At 44.5% G+C, this 13,556-nt stretch overlaps 1 protein-coding gene across 1 annotated transcript in view; it reads right to left on the minus strand.

The window, feature by feature from the left end:
• The window catches only part of LOC122813877 (zinc finger protein 773-like), a 239,428-nt gene that overhangs the window by 204,344 nt on the left and 21,528 nt on the right, over positions 1-13,556 (minus strand).

The raw sequence follows: 13,556 nt of genomic DNA on the forward strand, positions 1-13,556 counted from the left end.
CATCAGACACTGCACACACATGGAATCTACACAAACAGCAATACATGTATACATATGCGGTCTACATCAGTACGTGCACTAGCAGATCAAGAGGATACATTCCCCACCTTCCCCACGCCATGTGTGAAACATAGCTGAGCATTACACCATAATGGATGTTGTATTCATGTACTGGTAGGACACCACCACTTTCACAGAGTATCCATGTGTATATATCTTACAACAGCACATATCAGTATGACACACGCATTATTCCAGGTCTTGCCCCTATGAACTGTTACTATGACAGTGCCATGGTGAAGCCAGGGCACTGTAATTGTCAACAGTGAGCACATCATATTTGCCAGACACACCTCATGTGTACTGGAAGAGTGACAGCAATGTGCTCTGTTAGAGCTAGGCAGTACACTCATTCAAGCATGTGCAAGGTCTGTGGCTTGTAAAATCTCACCCCAGCATGTACTGGCTATCGTGGTACTAAGGCTAACGTCCAGACAGTACACATCATGAGAAGGCTTTCAATTGTTGACATGGGGTATATGTAGGAGCTGTGGCCACACATGGCTGTACAGGTCATGAACATATCACCTGTGACTACTCAGGAACATACAGAGTAGAGCTGGATTTCCCTGGGTCTGTCAATACAGGCCTTGTGTAGGTCCTACGGTCCTGTTATTTTGGTATGTTTGTAGGCATTGCATTAGGTGGACATGTATAAAGACATACATGCCACATACGGTGTTGTATGATATGATAGGTGTCATGGGTGACCAGTAGAGAGGGGATATTACCTCTGTCAACATAGATATTGAACCTTATGTACTGTTAACATGCCATGTGCTTGTGTGCAATGACTGTAGCCACCTGTATGTAGAAAGGTAAATGTAAGCTATGGTAATGTAATTCATGTTGTATGAGTGAGGGATGTACATATCCAGGGCAGGTACGGTTAGGTCATATCCAACCATGAGGGTGTTGTTTACTGGTGTACAGCAACAGTCGACCATGTTAATGCTGACAACATCTGAGGGACCCTGGTATGTGTACAACTCAGCTGGTTACAAACACTGGTATTATTGCATTGCATAACACATTATGCAGCTGTGTCAGTACATGGGTACTCTGCACAGCTGATGTAGGCCTAGGTACAGTCCACCAATCGAGGGTCATCTGGTGGTCTACCATACTATGTCATACCACATATGGATGTGTGCTGTTAGACTGGGAACATGGTGGTGGATGTATATGAGGATACAACCTAGAATGCAGCATTTGCCACTGTCACCTGTACCTGATCATCTGTGATGCATTATGTCTGAGTAGTGGTCTTTACATGCGAGTAGCTTTTACGAATATGTGTACACCACCACCTGGAATGGTCCATACCACTGTTATGGCCAACATATCTGGATATGAGTTATATGGTGGTAGTGCAATTGTGCACTACATAGCCTTCAGCCAGGTGTTCCTCACTGCACAGATGTCAGTATTCCCCATTGTAGGTTTTACATTGAGCAAATGGATTACTAAAGCCACACATCTAGCACGGGTTAGCATAAGCATCCAATGCAACTGTCATGTAGGTGTCAGGGTGTTACATCTGTGTGTAGGACATTTGCCTTGAAATGTGGCTATATGGGTAAATGCGACCTAGGTATTATCCACACACACGTGTAACATGAATGCATGTGCTCTGTACTGAAGGCTCGTTGCTCGGTCATGACATCCCAGAATGACAGACACTGGACAACCTCATAATAATAGCACGACATTGGTTACTAGAAGTTGCCACCCTTACCATGACATCACTGCGCATGGTATTAAAGTGCTTGGAAGCAAATGCTACATGTAAGGTGACGGACAGCGGCAGAACTTGTGTATATGACCAATGTGAGATATACTTAGGGCAGCAGTCCAGCTAATAATGACAACTACTAACACAGCCAGGAGAGGTCATCTTGACTACTGCACCTCAGTACCATTACACAAGGTGGCTCACACATTTTGCTTGCACATGCCACTGTTCCACTTATAATGCCACTGTTCACAACCTGCTATCAATGTATGCCTTTCAGGACAGCAAGGTGTGGAACACATACTGTAGGTAGCATCTGCCTGTGCGACCCAGGTAACCTTGTCTGTCATGTCTACACATGCATGAATGTGTATACGTAACACATATGTCAGTACTTCATGTACATGTATGCAGGTGTATCACACAGCACAGACACAGATGTATCATTTACAGGCCACATACAGGTATCAGGTAGTAAACCAGTATGATGTTCATATATACTGACAGGTAAGATGTACCTAACTGTAAACCTGTATGTTTACAATAGGAGTCCAGTACAACGTCTTCTGTACATGTAAGTGTTTGAGCATGCAAACTGTGACCTTCGGTGGTTAGAATCAGAGTGCATCCCAAACAGCCCTGTGCTACTAAGTGTATGAGTGTACCCACTGCTACCTTGTGTAATTTGAGGCAGTGCATCCAACAAGCCCTTTGTTACTAAGTGTATGAACATGACCAGTATAACCTTGTGTAGTTGTAGTCATAGTGCATCCCAAACGGCCCTGTGCTACTAAGTGTATAAGCATGCCCACTGTAACCCTGTATAGTGATAGTAGTTGTCCATTCTGCATATGGCCATATTCCATTTCAGGTTCCTGTTGTGCTACAACTATACCTCTCAGGCCTACTTGCGGATGGTGGGTCTTGTTTGCGCATACAGGTTGTAATGGACACCTACTTTAAACACACAGGTCTACAGCTATGCACTTCATGACCGCCAGTTTCCCTGTTGTTGTCCTCAATTATAGAAGGGCAGTCTGACTGCCTTGGGATGTGTAATCTCTGTGGTGCTTCTCGTAACTGCGTAGTACTGTAATAGTGATCTTTAGATAGGCAGGAGTTCTGATCCCACCACTAGCAACTGTGTGCGTGTGTTTGCATCTGTGACAGCAAATGCCTGAGTACGTTTTGTCAGCAAATGGCTGAGGGTGGTTGTGTGAGTGTATTTGTGTCTGCATCCTGTCATGGCAGCGGGCTTTGCTGCATTCCAAAGAGATACCTCCTTTTGCACTGGCCTTTATCCTTGTCAACCACTATACCTCTCTCTTTTCCCCTCCCCACTGCAAGTAATCGGTCCTGTGATGTCACCAAGCTCAGATGTGGAATCAGTAACTGTAACTGTATGTGTTCTATGGTACATACCCCAACTGCATACCACTGTACTAGTTACCTTTACATAGGCAAGACGTGTATGCACAACACTGGCAAGTTTTAGTTGTGTTTGTGTGTGTGACTACCCTGTAGCCACGCATACACATGTGTAATGTCTTTTAGCACACCATGGTAGCCATCTGTGGTGACCGATGTCTACAAAGTATTACATAGTTAGGAATGGTAAAGAATACACAGTCAAGCACGACTACAGTTGGGTATGTTATTTTCCTGTGCCACTGTCGAGCAGTGACACAGAAGTGGTCACTAGGGTGTAGGTCCATACCCATCATTCCCTCACCCTAACTCCACAATCCCCAGGGTAGATTACATTAGCCATCATTCCCCACCAAAAACTCCACATACACAACAACCATCCCTTCTCTGGTGAACTGCTTATGATTTAAATGTTATAACACAAGAGATGCCTCTGTTTTGTGTACACGTCAGTTCCTTTGGAACCCTTCTGTGTCACAAAGGGAGCCGTAGGTGTGTGTGTATATATATATATATATATATATATATATATATATATATATATATATATATATATATATATATATATATATAATGTGTGTGTGTAGTTATGACAGTTGTACAGATGTAGACTTGTCTTTGTTGTTTCACAGAGTACAGTACATTCAAGGGTACTGTACATATGTACACAAAGGGACTGTCCCATTTGTTTTCAGTACTGTGGAATACCTGTAGTAGGATGTGCATTATAGACTCCATGCAACGTGTGTACAGCCCAGATGGCTTAGTGGTACGTCCAGTGACCTCAGTTTACATGGTCCAGGGTTCGAGACCTGCAAGCCTTGTTGATACTGTCAATTAGGACCTCATAAGACACTTTTAAGCAGGTGTAAATGTGCTTTCGTGACAGTAAGCAGTGGGTACATGTAGGTAACAGACATGTACAACCCACGGTACACTTGAAATCCCCTTCTTTGGCAATCCTGCTGATGTCACCCACCTACGAATACACCTCTGGGACTGCTGTAACCCAGTATTCTCCGAAACGCATGCTGTAATTGCGTATTACTGTCATGTGATAAACTAGTTAGGTAGGGGTTTTATTCCAAGAGAGACCAACTGTGTGTGTGTGTCTGTCTGTCTGAAACAGAAACAATACTTTTTACAGTATGCACACTCTTTACGATTCACATGACCACCTTTGGCAATCCTGAGGATGCCACCCACCTAGAAATACACCTCTAGGACTGCTGTAACCCAGTATTCTCCGTAGCGCGTGCTGTAACTACGTATTGCTGTAGCGTGATATAGGTAGGGGTTCTATTCTAAGAGAGACCAAGTGTGTGTGTGTGTGTGTGTGTGTGTGTGTGTGTGTGTGTGTGTGTGTGTGTGTGTGTGTGTCTGCCTGAGACAAGAACTATGCTTTTTAGAGTATGCACACTCTTTACAATTCACATGACCACCTTTGGCAATCCTGCTGATGTCACCCACCTAGACATACACCACTGGGACTGCTGTAACCCAGAAATTTCTGTAGCGTGTGCTGTAACTGCATAATGCTGTAGTGTGATACACTAGTTAGGTAGGGGTTCTATTCCAGAACATGGGAGGTGTGTGTGTGCATTTGACTGTCAGAGCCTGTGTGGAGGTGGCTGTGAGTGTCTAACCAGTGGACATGTTGGGGAGCTGATTTTGTAGTTTTTCTATATGGTGTCTGTCTTATATATTACAATGTCCACCTCACGAGGAGTACAGATTTCAGTCAGCCAAGGGACTGTGTTGGCAAGCCATACCCCTATATCTGGCAAAAGGCTTGGGGAACAAAGTACGCAACCCTGCTATTACCCAGAATACGTCCTGAACCCATGTGTCATACACAAACACACTTGCCTAGAATATCCCGCTATGTTACTAGTACCCTGCACATGATGACAGATAGTAGGCAAGGTATGATTGCAGTGGGCTGCAGACGGCATGGCACCCTGTACAGCAGTACAATAGGCACATAATTGCAGACAATGTGCCTTGACTATGTTCCCCACTGGATGCCTGCAACATATGTGGTGCCATCAAATGTGATCCACAGAGGCCATACAATGCCTTACACATGTGCCCTGTATGGACCAATGTCACTGACACCAGAGAATACCTGTATCATGCTATCAATGCAGGTGCAGGGTCAACCTGCTGACTATAAGCAGGTTCTGCCACACTAGGCCAGTAATGGCATATTGGAGGATAACAGTCAGTGTACACAACATGTGCCAGCCAAACCAGGTACACCTGTACATGTCACTGAACATTATTGTGGGACATGCACATCTCAGGCAATGTCCATGTCAAGGACTATCAAACACAGACATGGCATGCACTGCAAAGCTATGGCCATACACAATGTTAACCAGGATGTCAGGACTGTTCATACAACACCCATCTGTATCCATCTGTGTGGGACGTTGCAGACACTACACCCCTGTACCACACTGCACACCACTGTCAGGTGGTGTGATGCCAAGGATTACCCCTCACCCAGCCTTGTACAGCCATCTTGCACAGCCAACCACTACAAACCCATGAAGTAATGCACACATGCACGTCAGTACTGGCACCTTGCGTCTGCGTGTGGAGTATGATGCTCCCAACCACAGTCACTCCCAGTATAACTCCCATTAACATACCAACAGATGTCAAACACGTTCACATGCCCTAGCCCACAGACCCTCCAGATATCCCCTGTGGTGCATGTAGTACCTGTGCATTACTGCAGTGTGGCAAACTAAGTAGTTTGGGAGTGTATTTGTGGGCCTGGCAAAGAGTGTTAATGTGAGTCCATTAGAGAGTGTGGTTGTGTTGACAATGACATCCGTTCATGTGGACAGCCATGTGTGCTACACCTAATGTATGTCTACTATATCTCTGTTGCAGATGTTGCACACCAGACATATATGTTTTTACAGCACACCAACATGTCAGCTTTGTGGCACATGGAGTAACTGCATGCACTTGTAATAGTAATGACTAGTCAGTCAGGGGTTTGAACCCCTGTACTGGTTGGTGTGTGACAGATGATGCTTAGGTTTTATTCTCCAAGCCCTTCTCTGATATTCTTTGCCTCTGTCTGTCCCTCCTACACACTCTCTGGTGGATGTGGAAGTGTACACCTGCTCAGCAGCAGCTTGTGTACTGTAAGTGACGGTCATGTTCGGGTGATGGCCTCTGCACCTATTGTAGTCCTCCTCTAGCTGACTGCATGTGGAACAGCTGTGATGATGTTTCCGTAGCAATTTGCATGAAAAATACAGTACAATATCTAGGAACATCATGTTGGTGTTTGCCCATGACAAGTCTCTGAGTGGTACCTGGATCTGGTCTTTGGTAAATGGCATCATAGAAGATATCTGGATGTTCCTCAAACAACATACACAGGGGGAAATAGCCTAAAGACAGGAAGGTGATGTGCCAGACATGACTACAGCATGTAAGTGTAGCTATGCTTCATTGAGACAACTGCCTGTTTAACAAGGTGTGTGTGGTAATGGCTATTCTGCATGTTTTAAAACTGACAAGACAGTGCTCCGTTTTGTGAGGGACCCCCATCTGTAGGGCCATCTGTGGACTGGTCAGTGTGTGGAAACATTTTCCTGTGTTACTCACTGAACACACATCTGTGAACAGCAGGAGCATAGTGTGAGGATTACATTCAGTACATGGTGATAAGTTACTTCCATCACATCCCTGACTGGACATATGTCACATGAAAGAGTGGTATGACAGACACTGTCTGGGGTTCTCAATGACATGCCAATAATGGGCCACTGTTCATAGCTGCAGTCACAAGTCTTCTACATGTTGTACAGATATCATGCAGTATACATGCATGTGTTGTGCTCTCTCTGCAAATGTATAAAATCTGTTGTGTTGGGTTGATGGTCATATCTATGCATGCTGTTGTAAGTAATCCTGAATGCTGTTGACTATTAATAAGCCATATCTGTGTTTAAAGTGCAACACCATAGAACCTCCTGTCCCACTTCAGTTGGCCATGGCACCGGGCACCAGCACATCTGGGGCCCAGCCTTGGACCTCCACCTCTATTGGCTCTGCACCGCCATCTGGTCATACCGCCACTGAGGATGGGGCTTGTACCCCTGGGAGCAGGTCCAGACAGGGAAATGTCCGCTGTCGTATAGTCCTGGATGTGGTGCGTAGGGGGGCTCAATAAGGGGTTTTGAGGCCAGATACGCCAGCTCAAGGGCAGAGTGTCACATTTATAGAGTGAGGCTGTCCCTCCTACACAGTCCCCAGCACTTCCACCTTTGCAACTGCTTTGGTGCAGTGGTGGCAGCCCATGGCTGGGGATCTCCGTCCCACTGTTTCCATCTGAGGGCTCATGGGCTTGTGAATGCCAAACACCCCTCCCCATCCGAGGTGTATCCCCCACGTGTTATATACTGAACCTGTATGCTGTCTTGTCGGTCATCCTACCCTACCTATCCTCCACGAGCATACCTACTCTCCTTCCCCCACATCCCGCTCTCACCCTACGGAAACAAAAGGCCAATTGGTTTCTAGAACAACATTGGCCCCATACATAGCTGTCCATTTCACACACGTGTCCACTGGACACATGTAACCCTTTTAATATGCATCACAACATACTCCAATTATCCTCACCCCTGTCTCTCAGGCACATGATCCTAGTATGCACATGATTCCTAAATGTTCCAGGTACACGTGATGCGGACGACCCTATTGTACACACAACACTACCAGTCCCTCTATGGTTACCCCATTTACCTTTATCATGATGATGATGTCGCGCACAGCACCTTGCAAGAGTACTGATCTCACATAATGATTGGACAGGAACTGTTGTGTTAATGTAAATAACATGCACAGAGTGATGTATATGGCCAATGTACAAATGTTTGCGTGTATGACTGACACATGTCTGTCTGAGGGAGTCTTGATATTACATAGGACAACACCGCTACATAATACAGGTGTTGCTGGGGTTTCCCTTTTCATTCCTTTGTAATGCTTTGTTGTCACATGGGATGTTATATCTATATATATGTATGTATCTATATGCTGGACATAAACACTCGCACATACATCTATATGATGGAATACATTTCCTATACTGTTGAATTACAGCACTGGATATGTTTGTGATAAGGTCCGATGTCTGTATATCTGCTATGGCTTAGTGGTAAATCACAATAGCTGTGTGAGCAGGGTCCTGATTTAGAGCCTTGCAGAGGCCGTTTATTTTGTTGCTGGGCAGAACAAGGCCATTGGATATGGTGTGATTAAGGCACATTAAAAGCAGCTGTGAGTGGGTGTGCGTGGGTTTGCACGGTGCTAAGCAATGCTAACCTCTGGTTACAGTTTCTTACACTCAGTTAGCCTCTACATTGCTTTACCAGTGTAATACTCGCATACTGGCGGCCAAACAGGCTTACACCCGCTTGCTCCCACACTTGCAAATGCACTGCATTTGGTGTTTGCATCGGACACTCACGCCCCTGTGTGGGAGTGAGGACTACGATATTACCTTGTGATGCCTATTACATCGGATTACATGCTTATAGCATCAGGAATGGCTGCCCATTAGGCGACAGCATGCCGTTCGACTGTACGGAATCTGCGGCCTGTCCAGAGTTTGATTCATATTACTGGTGTGTTCCTCTTACAATCTGCACCCGTCTGGCTAATACATGGGAACTGATTGGGTTTTGGAACCCACATCTTTCAGCCGAGTCATGCTACTGCATACCTAATATTCTATCATCTTTCTAAGGATGTCAGTGGAATATGTGCTTTCTGTCCCTATCAAACCTCTCATACGACTGGGGAAATATACAAACTGAATCAGGGACATGGCATAACAACATCAGGGACACATTTAAAATTATTGGTGCTATTAACCTGACGCATTGACAAGACTCAGAGCATATGAATTCATACACATTTCCTAAGGTACATAATGTTTATGACTCTTAATTGCTGTCATTATTCATTACGTGCAATTCATCACCTTTCCTGCAAATGTCACTAGTTTTAGGGGGAATTAAGTGGGGTAGAGTTAAAAAAAGAGTTGAATCTGGGACGCCCCTGGAAATCGGGGACAGTTCACAGGTATGGTCCTTATTTGTTCTCCCAATAGTTTATGTCCTGTCCAGTGGATGTGCTCTTAGGGGTTGGGAGGTATGGGCGTCAGCTATGCCCATTTTGGAATATTACTTACATTCCCGGGGTGGTCCTAATACGACTGCACCAGCCAACACCTGCACGCTTAAGCCCATAATTGCATACCCATAGTCCCCCCACCTGCCACTCCTCTACACCACTCATCCTTTCTGTGGGTGCAGGTGGGGTATAAACACACCACCACACACTGCCCACTCTCCCAGTGTAGGAACACATATCGTACATTGTGTCGACCCATGGGTTATCAGGCTTGCACAACCTAATGGTCCGTGTACATATACAGGCCGGTTTGATAAGTCATTACCGGGACTGCCTCCAATCATTAATTTTTGGTGTCCCACAAGGGACATCGATGTCTATGTTTCAAGATTAGAACTGGCAGATCGTTCCCACTGGTAGCATCCTACCAGTGGTCTGGGAAGCAGTGATGTGTTTTCCTTTTTCTGTGTGTCTGTATGTCTCACTGGCCTAGCTGGGGGTGGGAGGGTTGATGCGACGTGTTACACGTTTGTTTACTGGACCCCTCACCCCCATATGCACGGCCTGTGCAAATGTTACATATATATCTCACAACATATGGGTCTATGGGTGTCTGCATATGTATATATTTATATGTGGGTATGTATCTGTATTCCGTCTCTGTATGTAAAAATTTGTACTACAGAGAGTGACAGGCTTATCTCAATGTCACTATGGGTAGATATACATACACATACCTCAACATATATAGGTCTACATCTGGTTATTCCGTTCCTTGCCACAGAGATTACACTTTGCTGCAGTGGGACACGTAGCGGGTGTGGCTGCTCGTTGGGCGACGCCTCTGCCCAATGAACACATTCGCTTACATCCCTAGGGCTGTCCATATAGGCCCACATCAGCCAACACCTGCACACCTAGACCCATAAAGTAGCTACCCATAGTTCCCCCACCCGCCCCTCCTCAACAGCACCCATCCTCACTCTGGGTCCTGGTCTGTTCTGGACAGACCATTACACGCTGCCCACTCTCCACTTCACGGGACCCATTTCATACAACTGTCTCGGCCCATGGGCCATCAGGGTTTCCCACCCTTGTATTCTGAGTATGTATACACCCCAGCCAAAATGGCCGGTCTATCACCTTCTTTTGGTCTTGGCAATTTTTGGAGTGTCCCGCAGTCTGTGTTCCAAGATTAGAATTCACGGGTGCACTGTGTACCCCATGGTTGTATCCTGCCTGTGGTCTGGGGAGCAGTGGACTCTTTACATTGTTTGTGTGTATGTTTCCTATGTCCGGGTGGGGGGGGGTGGAAGGTCATGCTATGTGTTTCATGCTTCTTGCTTGGGCTCCTCACTTCCATTGGCATAGCCTGTGAACATATGTCATTCTTGTGTGCTGTTTCCTATCATAGCTGTATATCTGTGTATATCTACGCACACACACATTTTATATATATATATATATATATATATATATATATATATATATATACATATATACACACACACACATACACACACACACACACATACAATGTGTGTGTGTGTCTGTAAAGCAATACATACCCCGCACAAACGCACTTACACATGCTTAATGGTGTTTATATATGCTTGACCTGCTTACTAGTGCCTTATTCATTATGACACTGACACTTCACTCCAGTTAACTTTTAATTGATATTTTGCAGGTTATACAGCAGGCAGATGTCGCAATATGCTCATGTACGGATTACCGATGGTAAATGGTATGTGATACAGTGGGATTCGGTACGGGAATATCTGTTCGTTAGGGGGGTTGCTCTAACCAATACAATATTGCTGTGCTACTTCATTTGCATATATACCCATACACACATGGCTCCTGGGTTCCCCAAACACACACCCCAATGCTTCTCTAACACTGCTGTCATCCATTCTCCAGTCGGATTCACGGTGTATGCACACTGCTACACATTGGCCACTCCCTACTCCTATACACCCATCCCATCGGTTAACTCGCTCCACGTATCTTCAGAACTCCCAAATGTTTAGTCCACAAACATTGGTGACGTGAGCGACCAAAAGAATACTATTCACAATTTTTGGGTTGTCCCACATGAAACATGCATGTGTTTATGTCAAGATTAGACTCTATACTTCATTACATCCTTACTCCCGTTAATATGATACTAGAATAAATTAATATGTATGACTATGTGGTAACACACGTGTCACACATGAAAGCCTAATAATGTATGTGTTCGCCGTATTTCTTTTACAAACAGACCGGTTTAGTAATTGGCGTTGCCGTAGCAAGCAGATTACAGGAACTATTCCATGTGTGAGGAAGTCCTCAAATTTGATTATTTTCAGCACAGCACTGACTTCGGACATTGTACACACTTCTGTGTTTTAGCAGTTTCGTCCAGTCCCACTTCTGCACAACCTATTCTATCTACTGTTGAGGTTTGTAATAGCACATTCATGTTATTTATGTCTGCAAATGGAATGAATGTGTTACAGAGAATGTACTTCTACATATTGATGTCTGCATGTGTGTATGCATACATACCTATAACGAACTCTATGACGTCCATGGGGCGGTCCAATTAGAACCAGCCCATCCAACCCTGGCACGCCTGGCTCCATAATTTCATACCCATAGTTCCTCCACCCCACCCATGTTCAAAATACACACATACCATCCATTGTCCACTTGTTATCACAGCCATGACACACCTCCACAAATTGCCCTCCTCCAGACCGTTAGGGGACCTACACGTATGTTGTCCCAACCCATGTATTATCCGGTTCTCCCACAATTATTCCTTGAATATACCTGCCCTTGCTTATGTAATGGTCAGAAGGCCAAATGGTCTATCAATTTTTGGTTAGTCCCACCAGGGACTACCCTCTGTGTGTAAAGTAGACTTAGCAAATTAACACCGTTATTCCCACTGGTAATATCCTGCCTGTGGTGCGAGTAGCAGTGCTTTGCTCACTCCTGCCCAGCTGGATATGACATACGCTGACAGCGTGTGTGTATATATATATATATATATATATATATATATATATATATATATATATATATATACATACACATACACACACCACTTGCTGCAAAATAACTTACTAGCTAACTGTCAGCATGGCTTTAGGCCTCACCACAGCCCTCTTATTCTTGTCCGACTGTATTAACAATAACCGAAACAACAATACTCTATCCTCAGCACTCCTTACTGACCTATCAAAAGCCTTTGATATGGTCAACCATCAACATATTTTGAATATACTTAAGCCTCTCTCACTAGATACACAGGCTTTACAATGGTTTAAATCCTACCTTGAAAATAAGCAACAGGCTGTGCTTTGGGAAATCTATCCTCTCACCTTCCTATTACCCTTGGTGTCCCTCAAGGTTCTATCCTGGGCCCTCTACTTTTCTCAATTTTCATCAATGTTCTTAATATAATCATTCCTCAAGCTACATGTATCCAATATGCTGATAACTCCACACTAATATGCTCGGCTACCTCTGCGCCTCAACTCCAGCCCATTACCCAAACAGTGCTTAATACAGTAGAAAGCTGGTTCCAACAGTATAGCCTCCTCCTGAATCCTAAAAAGACAAAACTACTACTCTTCACTCCCACGCAAAGGTCCCCCCCAATTGACTTCACAGTTATATCCAATGATGGCATCGTTACATCTCCAGACCCAACTACCAAGCTCTTAGGAGTAACAACAGACCATAATCTTAGCTTTGACACACGTATTAGCACAACAAATAAAAACAGTAAACAGAAAAGTAGGCTCCTTTTATAGGATTAAACCCTTCCTTATTCAAACAGTTAGAATAACTATTGCCCACACCCATCTAATTTCCACCCTCCTCTATGCCTCTCCCATCTATACCAACCTATCAAAAAAACCTTAACAAACTAGCTACCTCCTACAACAATATTGCCAGATTTGCTACTGGTTCCTCATTTAGAACTCACCACTGTCAAAACCTAAAGCAACTAGGATGGCTAGAACTTCACAATCAACTAACAACTTATTATTGCTCATAAGATCTTCTATCTTCCTAAAAATACTCCTATACTTACTAGCCTTCTAACCCCCTACAGTAATTTGACACCCCCTCAGTAATTTGACAACCCTCGCTCAGCCAATAA

Source organism: Protopterus annectens, chromosome 10.part0 (assembly GCF_019279795.1).
Source record: "Protopterus annectens isolate FY-2018-M chromosome 10.part0, PAN1.0, whole genome shotgun sequence".
Classification (NCBI taxonomy): Eukaryota; Metazoa; Chordata; order Ceratodontiformes; family Protopteridae; genus Protopterus; species Protopterus annectens.